We start from the raw sequence: 11,519 nt of genomic DNA, 5'->3' as shown, positions 1-11,519 counted from the left end.
ATTGATGAGGCTGTCTTCTATTAGAATGGCAAGGTGGTCATGTACTGACTTGGTATTTCAGATATTCCCAGCCACTGTTTTAAAGCAACTCATGACTTCACAGTGAAGGAAATGGTTCCTAAGAGGTGAATGAAGACTGCCAGGGTACTGTAGTGGCTGGCTGCTCCCTAAGGGACAGGGAGCTGGGAGCCAAATTTTATAACACAGTCACTGGAGCAGGATCCCTCCAGCCAGGGTCCTGTCACACTGTACCTGACCCTCCAGTTCTTTCCTAACAACCTTGAGCAGCCAGCTTCACTCTTAGAAGGTGGGGAGGTTGTGCTACAAGCCTTGTGAGGGTCATCTCAAGCAATTCTACCATATCAAACCTTGGTTGTGTCTTGTCTGCATTAGCAGATAGGTACAGAGGGGTGGGTTCTTTGGATGTGCTAGCTCATGCAGTACTGACACAGAGCTCAACTTGACAAGCCCAGCAGAGCTTATCAGCCTGAGAGCCACTCTACAGTACGTGTCACCTCTATCATTTTGTGCCTCCTCGACTGGTGATTGGAAGTAGCTCATACAAAGTTAATGCTCCAACTACTGCCAGGCTATAGAGATATAGACATAGGTTCTTTGCTGATGTATACCGAGTTTCTTGGTGTTTTCATTGCTTTGCTCCAAACGTTCCATCACCTGCCCCCTGGGGTTTTCTTGTGGGTTTTGAAGTGGAATGTCACCCAACGGTACTACATACTCCCTCATCTGTGTTTTTCATGGGGGTGCTGGAGGGCACTCCATTCTCCTGATCGTGTCCTCAAAGCTGTGAGGGCAGCTCTGTCTGCCTCTGCCAAATCTTTGTGAGTATCTGGTGACTGAGCTGCAAAACTCAGTCCATGGCTGTCTGCTTTTCAATAGGCCATCTCTCATTCCTCCTTGCCTCTCTGCAAGCTTTTGTGATTAGGAAACTGAACTTATATATCAGTACTTACTTATATTTCAATACCTGTGTGATTAATCTCTGGCAATATTTTCAACCAGAAGAAATTCTGTCTTTATTTGAGCTTTCCTCATCTAAATGTCTCAGATGGTCTCCTGGGGAGAGGAACCTTAGAAACCTCAGATCCTCTCATATGTTTCTGATTCAGCTCATCGTTTGCCTTCTTCCACAATTATTCTGCATTATCCTTGATGCCAAACTTTTCCACTTCTCCCATTTCTGTTTGCAAATCTGTCCCTCATCCAGGGCACACATATTGGGCTGATTTGTTTCTTCATTCAGTCTTGACTTTACTCCAGCCTTCTTCTGTGTCCTTGGACAACCTGAATCCCAGAAGCAATGTTTGTCATTACCCCCTCAGTCTGCAGAAAAATATCACTTCTCCTCCATTTCTATCACATTTCTGTCAGCATAGGATTCAAAGCTGTCTTTGTCTAGGCAGACTTCAGTGGATTCAGTGGATAAAAGTGGCTTATAAAGAAGAAGGAGAGCAACTTTTTACATGGGCAAACAGTGATAGGACAAGGGTGAATGGTTTTAAACTGAAAGAGGATAGATTTAGATTAGCTGTTAGGAGGAAATTCTTTATCCAGAGGGTAGTGGGGTACTGGAAGAGGTTGCCTAGAGAAGTGGTGGATGCCTCATCTTGTAAGTGTTCATGCCCAGGTTGGATGGGGCTCTGAGCAACCTGATCTAGTGGGTGATATCCCTGCTCATGGCAGGGGGGTTGAAACTAGACGATCTTTAAGGGTCCTTCCAACTCAAACCAATTCTATGATTCTATGATGATTCACACAGATAGGTCACAGACTTGTTCTCCCTGTGCTCTTCCATCTCCTCTACAATGGCTTTTGGATTCTTCCAGCACAGTGTCAGTTATCTTGCTCTCCTCTGCCTGTTCTGACAGTGGAAGTGGCCATGGAGCTCTTGCCTGTCTCCTTTCAAATCCTATACAGGGAAAAGTACTTTGAATAAAACTACCTCTCAGTATGTTTCTATTTTAGCTGTGTTCTTAAACTTTGGGGAGCACTAGTGATCAACTGAAGTTGCAGTCCCTTGACAGTTTCACATTATCCTTCCACCATATGTTGTACTGTAGATACAGGACATGATAACGCTAATACGACAAGAAGAGACACTTGCTGTATTAATAAAAACTGCTGACACACAAAGACTGACCAGAGCTACCTGCCCATAGATGCTGTAAATTCTGTCTGTCACACAAAGTCTTCAAATCAAGGCTGAAAGTTTTTAAGAGGTGATCTATAACTCATCCAGAAGATATTGGCCTGACACATAAATTATTTGGTCAAGTTTTATAGCCTATTTTATGTTGAAGTTCAGGCTAGAAGGTTGTAATGTTCCCTTCAGGCCCTAAAATCTTGAACTCTATGGAGCTTGCAGTGTCTGATGGGTATGTTCTATCTACAAGAAAGCCTTCCCGTATAAGAAGCTTCTGAGGTCAAGTGTTCTGTTGAACATATCCTTTTCTTTACATGTCAGTATATTGATCTCTAAATAATCAAAGATACAAAGTACATGATGACAGGAGATTATGGTACTGTCATACCCATGGCTAAAAGCTCTCAGCTGCTGGCTGAATTATTGCAGCCCTGAGCAGCTTGGTCTGTAGCAAGGCTGTAGGAGAAACTCTTTAACAGTTAGGAAAGTGTTAGGACAGGATGACTATCCTCTATAGAGCAGGCATTAGGATAGGATGCCTATCTTGGAGAAAAATCACTGGATAAGTTTAAGGTTGGGTTACACAAACATCTTGCATGATTGGTTTGTCTATAGTGAATCCCATTTGCAGCTGGGAAAGGACTAGGGAGCCTGCCAAGGTCCTTATGAGCTGAAATTGCTGTGTTTCTATGAATAAGAAGTCAAGATGTCAAGAACATTGCTTATTCCACTGCCATTCAGAAGACAGAAGTCTTCTACTAAGGGTGAAGTCTAACAATCAAATTTGGGAAGACGAGTGGCTTTTTTTCTCAGAGGAAGCAATCTTGTTTTCCAGATCCTAATAATTAACTAAAGAAAAAAATATCTTGCCCATAAAACATCAACAATCTTAAAATTACAAAGTGAACATAAAATGATACCAGGGAATCTAAGCAGCCTGAAGCTCTGATGCTGTCCAGAACTGCTCTTATTCTTGTCACATATTGCTAGTGGAGACATTTCCAATTCCACTGTCTCATTTGTCACTTTGGAAACAAGTCTGCATTTCATGCATGTAAGGAGAAGTCTGAGCAGGTAAAGGTGTGTTCTGTGGATTTACCAGATGTCCTTCATGAAGTTGGTTGCAAGGGAACTTCGTGTCTTCCCAGCTTTGGCAAATGTGCTTGCCTACAACCCATTGCAAATGGCACCTTGCCTGGGAGTGTGCTGTGGGCTGTATCACTTGGCAGAAGTACCCCAGTGGAATTTTTCCTCCATTGCACACATAAATTGGTTTGGGTTTCCAAAACTGGGGCACAGAGACAATATCAAAATGATCTAACAAGGTAGTGGGACGAGCTGCAACCTTCTTCACTGCACCAGTGCCTGTGGGGAGCATGTGTGAGGAGGCAGAATGCTGCAGCAGCCCCCACCTCAGCACCCATCAGCAGGTGTGGTGCTGCTCTTGCTCACAACCACGCCCCTGACACGGGGTCCTGACCCTCCTGAGGATCCAGAGCACAGGTCATGCCTGAAGCTGTTTCCCATGTGTGGGGCGTGAAGCCATGGGAAGGGGCACTGGGACTGATACACTGGGTCTGTCCAGGTAGGGGGCTTGGGAAGGCAGTATGCCCCAGCAGTGGAAATGGGTTTCCTCTCTGCCTTACCCCACTCATTTTGAGCTCCTCACGTAGCAGGAAAGGAGAGGAAACTCACATCTCCCAGACCTCTGCTCAGGGTTTCTGTGCTTAATGTCACCACTTGAGTGCAGCTCCTCCTCTAGCATGCAACAAGGTTAGTTTCCAGGTCCCAGAGGTGATTTTGTCCCCAGGTGGATTGAGCTCCTTGGGGACTGTCATCCTCAGCAGGGTGGTCCCATAGACAGACATCACCCAGGTTCCAAGCTGGGCACACTGTCATGTCCAGTACGAGCATGTTGCCATGACATGTTACAAATCCTGGAGCACAGGGGAATACAGCTGAATTTTGTGAGTGACATAGAGACATCTCAGGCACGTGGCATCAGATGGGGCAGGAATGCTGCGGCCAGAAGCAACGGTTTGGAAGTTGTGGTGTAATTTCAGATGCATATGCGTTTGGGGCCATTGTAGGACATGGGTGAAAACCACCTCAGGGAGATGCTGTCAGGAACAAAACTTCCTCGCAGATACTCAGCACCATATCCTGCCTTCCGCTGTGTCCAGAGAGGCTGTGTAAGCCCCTGCGTACCAAGAAGGACCAAGACCATCCAGTGGCCTCCTTACTCAGAACCCTTTTAGGAGTGATTTTAATTCGTGTAAATGAGTGTTTTTAATTTGTTATACTGGCCTTTATCTCTATTACCATCTCATTTGCTTTTAAACCTAGTTTTGCCATCCTGAGTGAATTCCATTTGATGCATTAGGAGTAATTCTCTTCCCAAAGGGTTAGACATTTTCTCTCCACATAAAAGTCGCTTATTTTGGATAAAGAGACGATTAGATTTATCTTTAATATTTTAATGGCAGCCAGGATTATTGGGTGGGCAGCCCCGGTTTCAGTTGTTGTTGGGGGATTAGACTCTAATAAACTCTTCAGATTGGGATTTTTTTTCTGTTTTTCACAAAGTACTTGTATTTATTTAAAAAATTCACTTCTTTTTGACTCATAAATTCCATTTGCTGTTTCCTATTAGTATTAAATCAAGTTGATTAAATTCATAGTGACTATTTGCACATATATCTTTTTAATTTTAACATCCACAACATAAAATCTTTAATGGTGCAATTTGAAGTACCTGCAACATACATTGCTGTTGCTGTTTAAACAGATGGAAATGAGGATCCAGAAGGAAGGGAGAGAAGAAGGGATGGAGAGATGGATGTTGAAAAGGGGGTAAGCTGACTACCCCCATCATATGTAATGTGAAAGATTTGGGGGTTTATAAGGAGATAAAATTTGGAAAAAAGCTCTCTCTCCTCAAAATCACCAGCATCTTCTTGGTGAGCAAGAGGAGCTTGCAGCCTGCCCATGGCCGCAAACTCAGCTCGCCTCAACAGCTCTTCCAGTGCCAGGAGCCAGGCAGCCCATGGAAGGTGGCATTTGCTCAGAGCAGATGCTTGTGGGGTTCAAACCCAAAGAGAGGGCGCCCCTCACCTCTCGGGGCTCCGCACCCTGCCTTGGCTGTCATGGATCCTAGTTTAGGCTAATCGTAAACTTGGTAATAGAATAAAATGTCAGCAAAGTAGAAATCAATAAGTGTTAATGCTCCAGGACTTTCACTGCTGGGCTCCCCTCTCGGGCTCCCCCCCCCCCCCGGCACCATCCTGTCCCTTTGATTTCAGTCCCTTCTCTAATCCCCACCTCATCAGCTCCGGGAAGGGCTGATCTGCAGCAGAAAATCCCTCATTCGGGGCAAAATCAGCTTAATTTGCAGCAATTTGTAGCAGGTCTTTGCTGGGATTTGAGTCTCAAAATTATTCCGCGGGTGGGGGCTGCAGCCCCTTGCAATATGGGCAGAGATTTCCCCGCTTCTCTGTTTGCAGAGATTTGTCTGCGGAGTAATTACAGCCGGGGGCGCAGGCTGGCCCCCGCCCGCCCCGGCGCTCGCCCCCTCCGCCCGCGGGGCCTGGCACCGGGCGAGCGGCCGAACACGCAGCCGCCCGGATTAGCAGCATTAGCAGCCAGCGCCGAGCAACAATTAATCATTTGCTGGTAAATACAAGCGGGAGCCTCCCTCGGCTGGCGGGGAGGGAAGGGGAGAAGGGGGTGGCCGCCCTGGCCTGCAATAGAGCAGTGAGGAAAGGAAAGGGAAGGGCAGGGGAGGGATGGAGGCGCCCGGGGACCTTGTGGCCTCGGGACGGGAGATCAGAGCAGGCAACTTTCCTTCCGCTAATGCCGCTAATTACAGGCGGCAGCTCCGCCGCCGGCCGATGGCGGATCCCAGGCACGGGGACCCCGGTTCCCCCGGGCCGGGCTCCGCCGCGCGGGCGAGCGCCTTCCCGCGGGGCAGCCCCGGGAGAGAGCCGCGCCAGGGGCCGGACCAGCCCCAGGGTGCCGGACCAGCCCCAGGGTGCCGCTTCGCACGGCGGGGGATAACGTGCCGAAATCTACGACCCAAATAATCCCGGAGGATGGGCGCTCAACGGGGAACTTTATTTGGAGTGCGAATTGGTTTGCGGGAGAGGGAAAAATAAAGCGGTGTGGGGGCAGCTGCTGTCACAGTGTGTTTCGGGGCCGGGCTACGGCTTCGCTTGGCACCCCGTCACTTTCTTGGTAAAAAATTATCTTGAGGTGAAATCGGAATTACACACGTTAAATGAATTAAAAGCTGACTAATTAGTGGTTCTGACAAATTCAGCGGGAAATCATCCGCTGGCAGAGAAGTTTTGAAGATATGTTGCCTAGAGATCGGTTCTTGGTCCATACCATGCAATATCTTTGAGGTGACTCAGAAGAAAATACGAAATCAATGCCGGTAATGATTTCTACTTGACATAAAAATTGGTGGAGTGATAAATAAGGATGGGAGTAGGTCAGTTATACTGAGCAATCTGGATCACTTGGCAGGCTCTGCTCATTTGAACAATATGTGATTTTAATATAGCCAAATGCAAAACCATATATCTCAGAACAGAAAATGAAGGTCACAGGATGCTGTCGTGGGAAGCAGTGGCTCTGAGGAGGATGGTGGAGATGTGACAGATAATAAAAACTAAGCATGGATTTTTGGCATAATCTGCGCTATCAGAGCTATGCCATTTTTGGATCTATTGGCAAGAAAATATTGCCTAGCAGGATGAGGATGGTCTTGGCATCCCAAGACCATAATAGATTCATACTGTGTCCACTTCTGGTGTCTGAATAAAAAAAACAAAACAAAACACCAAAGAACTGCAAATTATTTAGATGAGAACTTCATGAACAATCCATGAACTGGAAAACGTTCCATAGCATGAGAATTAAGAAGCTCAATCTATTCAGCTTGTTAGGCAGGAAAATTAGGATGTGGCTTGGTCACCCTCTGTAAGTAGTTAGGAGAAACACTTTCAGAGGATGGAAGGTTCCTTGATTTATTAGACAAAGGCATAACAGGATTCAGCACTGGAAGGTCAAGCTAACTAATTAATAATTAATTAAATATAAGTATTAATGTAAGTCCTGGATTTTTCACAGTGAGGATAATTAGTAGAGTAGGCGAGACATTTTTAAAAGAGCTTCTTGTTGAAAAAAACCTCTTTGGATGGAAGTGTTTGGGGTTTTGACAGAAAAATAGATAGTTGCTTAGAGAAATCCCTAGAGCAATATATTTTGAAACAGTTTGTTTTACAGAATTGTTCAGAAATGTATTTTCTCTTGTTAATTTATGCATTTTCATTTTATATTATTGTACTACTATCACATTATAGGATGAAAAATCATTTAAATCTGTTTTCATTTTAATTTTCAAACTCTTAAGTAGTAGTACTGAGAAAATACTAAATTGACGGAAAGTCCTTTTGTTATAATACAGCAGACAATCTTCACACTGCCAAAAGTGTGAAATATTTCATGTGCCATGAAGTTTCTGATGGTCGTAATGACTTTAAAATATAAAATAGGAATCACTATCTCCATTGTCAATCACAGTGTGTTGCTAGCAGTAGGTGTGTGTATACTGCATGCAATGCTTGCTGCCAGATGTTGCTGATGACCCATAAGGCTAGTAAAAAAAAAAGTTGCAAACCAGCATTTTGAAATTACAACTTTAATTCTCCATGGAGAGAAAATACTTTAAAGTGTTAGAATTTCCCACAGTACGAGAGAACCTGATTTACAGCCACATCTAATATTCCAGCATTGAAACTGTTTACTGAGGAATGGTCTTTCCCACTTAGATGTTCTAAAATGCGTGCTCCAGCACAGACAAAGCTTACAGCCTTAGCTCAGGTTGGACTGGGTGACTAATGAGTCTGTCTACATCAAACATGGCTTTTGGATCCAGGATGCACTTGAGATGTGAAGGTTCCAGTCACCTCCATTCCTTCACTCTATGTTGCACAGGGGTCACAGGAGGCTCAATCTGGTGTCCTTGCAGATGAAATAGGGTGGAAAGACGATGTGGAACGAGCCCCCACTTCCACCACCCTCCAGCTGCTAATGGGTCCTTGGTCCATGGCACCACAGAAGAACTAATCCAAAGACATTGCCCAAACATCTACAGTGGAGGTGCCAAGTCTTCAGCACCAACTGCCATTACTGTCCCTTAATGAATTAATAACCTGCAGGACAGATAGAGCCTAAATGTCTAAAAAAAGCCATGGAGCCAACACTGAATGCAGTAATGGGAAATCAGGGTGAAAGGATGGAGTAAAAAGATCACTTATCTGGGCAATCCCAGGAGGGTCTAAACAGGTGACATTCCCAAACCAGGAGCTGGACTTCGATGGTCCTTGTGGGTCTCTTCCAACTTAGGATATTCTATGACTCTATAAAACTGGGGCTGTGTGGAGGGTCACCGTGACCCATTGTGACCCCATGCCACCCTTGCTCCCACAGCAGGAGGGTTGTGCTCCGGCTGCCCAGGCATTTATCAGCAGGTGTCACACCACTTTGGTTTGAACCACTGGAATCACATCATCCCTCTGCTTCCCCCTTGGAGAGCCAAAGGACCGAGATGGCAAAATGAGCCCAGGGTGCCCTCAAAGTCTGTATTAGCAGCTGGGATATCTCTCATGTTTATCCCAGCTTTGGGTGGCTTGGGATAGGTCCATGGTTTATTAATGCTCTTGGGCCTGGGCCTCTTTCTCATCTTACATCCTTGCATACTATCTTCCAATATGCATCCCATTTTGTTGGAAAACCTGTCCTGTTCTCTTGCAAAATAGCCTCTGTTTTGCAGTGCATCTCTGCCTTCATCCCTGTGTGGAGCTGAGCAGCCCACAGATCAGCATGGATTTCTGAAAATGCTGCATTATCACACCCCAGACTTTAAAGAGCATTTTGACAGTTTGGGATGGGAGAGGTCATTATCAGCACTGCTGCTTTTGTGTGGTAGAGCACCAGCAAAGCTGGCTCTCAGCCACCTGCCAGAGATTTTGCTTGCAGAGGTGGAGCCCAGAGGAATGAGCCACGCATGTTTGTTAGATGGGAATAACTTAAAGCGACAAGGAAGTACTTTGAACTGAGCTACAGAGTTTAGAGGCCCTGGAAAAAAAGCGGTGCTTGCTTCTCAGGGATGAGGCTGGGCAAAGCCAATGGCACAGGGTGGTGCCACTGCCCCTCCTGGGTGACGTGTAGGATTATCAGCTGGAGAAGATCCTTCACACGAGATGTCTGGAGAAGTCACCTGGCTTTGCTGTGCTAAAACCCACTGTCTTCTGTTGAAGTTAGGGTAGGACTGTACTGCAGTGCTCCTGGTCCCTCTGATCATGCATGGCACTGCCCTTTGTCTTCAGACTCCTAACAAAACCTAGACTAAACTAAACATTGCTCCAGGCATTGCAATATGTTCTTAGTTTTGTTGTAAGTGAACATCCTTTTCCTGAAGATCTCCGTAATAGCCATCAAGAAAACCAGCTTCAAATTAAGGCTCCTCTGGAGTCTAATAAACATTAGAAAAGCAGATAACAAAACCCTAATGGAAAAAATGGAAAAAGAGGGAGAATGAAAAGGTAATGTGTTAAGGATTTGATTATGCTTCCAGTTCACACATCTCGTAACATAAATCGAAACCTGGGAAAATTAACAGTAAAGAAACATTTCAGTAATCCCTTCAAGTCTGAATATCTGCAACAAAAATACCAAGGTGCAAAATGCTTTTATGTGGTCTTCTGAGATGGATTTATAAAACAGAACAAAACACTTTTCTCAAAACAGAAAGCACTAATATACCTTTAGTAACTATGGTTTTTCTTGCATTAAACGAGGGGACAGATTTGCTACCTCTCCTCACATTATCACATTGAGTAATACTCATAGAAGCAAATTGAACTACTTGTGAGTAAAATTTACTCAAAAAATAAGACTATCAAAGCCAAATAATATGTAAATAATATCCTTCAAAGTCTGCTGAACACATCTTCTAGCCACAGAGCACTAACATTTTAATTACCAAAATATAAAAATGCTCACTGCAAAAGCCCAAGAGTCCAATGTTTTTGAATTAAGTCCATTAAAAATAAATATATTAGGTTAAAAATTGTATAAGGCTTTCAATAATGTATTAAACTTATTTTGGGTTTTTGTGCATTAGAATGGCTACAGTTGGTGTCATCAAACCTTTTGCAACAGTGCTGGTAGAGACACTTTTTAACAAAAAATGAAATTTTCTTGTTCTCTCCTGATTCTTAGAGGTTTTTGTGAAAACCACAAATACAGTGAGACACAAGACAGCATCATATAATCTAGCAACAACACAGAAATTACAGTTAATGAATTCTTTTGCTTGCAGTGACCTGTAAATGAGATGTATTACCTTAACTAGATCTTGACCAGCTTCCTTGGGAACTGGCAGTCCATTCTAGAGTTACTGACTAAAGAGGGAATAAATATGATGTGCTTCCAACACTTACACAACCTAGCTCACTAGAATAAACCTTCATAAATGTTTTTGAAGGTCAAAGTGGTCTTTCCACAGGAAAACCAAGATAATTGACCCAAACTGCATGTTACTGGAATGATAAAGTAAATCGTCACATTAACATTTGTGCTAATAAAAGGAGTTGAATGACAGAGTATTCAAAAGTTTCCACATTTTGTTGTAATTAATTTCTACTGCTTGTTAAATGGTTGGGGTTTTTTGATGCTAACATTCTCAAAACTTACTTTGTGAAAATTTTGCTGGTTGTTGGTGAAGCTGTGGCATTAACTAAATCCTTTATGTCTACAAATACCTTTCTATTTTAGAAAAATAAAAGGTGCAATAAAAGGTAAAATAACCACCAACTGCCATCCCAATGTCAAGACTGACCTCATCAAAATGGTCTGCATAGCATTATATCATGTAAGTTTGCTCTGTGGACCTTAGACCTTCAGTCTGATCTCTTCTCTGCCTTGGCAGAGCTAACCAACTGCAGGTGGTTTAGTGCTTAGAAGAGGGAAGAGGGGACCTGCTGCTGTGAGCAGTGCTCTGAAGGGTGCCATATGAAGAGAGAGCAGAACTTTTAACTCTAAATGGGGTGTCAGGGAAGACTGCATTCACATAGTAAGCCAAGACACTGGAGGTTTTAAATATCTGGTACCTTAGTCCAGGCAGATGAGTCTATGACAGTGACTGTTTCGGTTTTCAGCTTAATTTTTCTTGTAAGAGTGTTTCTTTATGCCATATCACTAATCATCACTGCCCATGTCTGACAAACTCCATGCTGAACTAGTGCGTAAATTTGACTTAGGCTGTTACTGGCTGATAGTTTTGAAATCA

Source organism: Manacus vitellinus, unplaced genomic scaffold (assembly GCF_001715985.3).
Source record: "Manacus vitellinus isolate BGI_N305 unplaced genomic scaffold, ASM171598v3 scaffold_6_pilon, whole genome shotgun sequence".
NCBI lineage: Eukaryota > Metazoa > Chordata > Aves > Passeriformes > Pipridae > Manacus > Manacus vitellinus.
The sequence above is the reverse complement of the archived record's forward strand: the minus strand, read 5'-3'. Positions refer to the sequence as shown.